This window comes from Orycteropus afer, unplaced genomic scaffold, assembly GCF_000298275.1.
Source record: "Orycteropus afer afer isolate SDZICR_OR568_19922 unplaced genomic scaffold, OryAfe1.0 scaffold00832, whole genome shotgun sequence".
Classification (NCBI taxonomy): domain Eukaryota; kingdom Metazoa; phylum Chordata; class Mammalia; order Tubulidentata; family Orycteropodidae; genus Orycteropus; species Orycteropus afer.
This window is the reverse complement of record NW_006922419.1, coordinates 326,663-327,720: the sequence shown is the minus strand read 5'-3', so window position 1 is coordinate 327,720 and position 1,058 is coordinate 326,663.

Below are 1,058 nucleotides of genomic sequence, written 5' to 3'. Positions count from 1 at the left end.
CTCAAAAATCCAATTGGGGTCATTGAGTCAGAAACCTGGAAGACCAAAGAAGAGTTGATGCTTTTTAGTTGTGTTGTTGGCAAAGAATGCTGAAAATACCATGGTTTGCCAGAAGAACTAACAAACCTGTCCTGGAAGAAGTGCAGCCGGAATGCGCCTTGGGAGCAAGAATGGCCAGACCTCTTCTCACCTACTTTGGTCATGTTGTCAGAAGGGACCATTCCCTGGAGAAGGATGTCCTGCTTGGTAGGTTGGACGGTTGACAGAAGAGGGGTAGGACCTCAACAAGATCGATCGTACACAGTGGCTACAGTGATGAGCTCAAGTATAGCAAGGATTGTGAGGCTGGCTTCAGGACCAGGCACTGTTTCGTTCTGTTGTATATAGGGTCGCTATGAATTGAAGCCAACTCAAAGGCACCTAACAACAACAAAATGAGTCAGAACTGACTTGATGGCAGTCAGTTTGGTTTTTTGCTTTTGTGTAACTAAAATATAGTGAAAGAATCTTAACATAAATTTGAAGGATAGTTTACTGCGATTTAATAGGAGGATGTGTAACATATATAATAAATATTAGCATTCTGAACACATCCAATCTGAACACATCAATACAATTAGAGAAGTTGTAAACAGATACTAGAAAGATAAAAGTAAATGCACATGTAAACGTATCTTTTCCACAGATGAGTCATGAAGAAAAAACAGCTGAAGAAAATTTAGCTGAATTGATGGAGTTTGTTCTCCTTGGTTTTGCTGATATACCCCATTACCAGTGGTTCCTTTTTGGATTATTTTCATCTTCTAAATTATTATCCTGATTACAAATGGCACCATAGTCCTAATGACAAATAAATCCCGCTCTCCAGAGCCCTATGTATTTTTTCCTGGCAATTTTTTCCTTCTTGGAAATCTGCTATGTGTCAGTTACTCTCCCCAGAATGCTGATGAATCTTGGGACCTAGAGAAGAAAAAATTCCTTACTTGTTTGTGCTACACAGAGGTGTGTTTTCCTTATATTTTGAGGTACAGAGTGTTTGTTCCTGGCAGTGATGACCT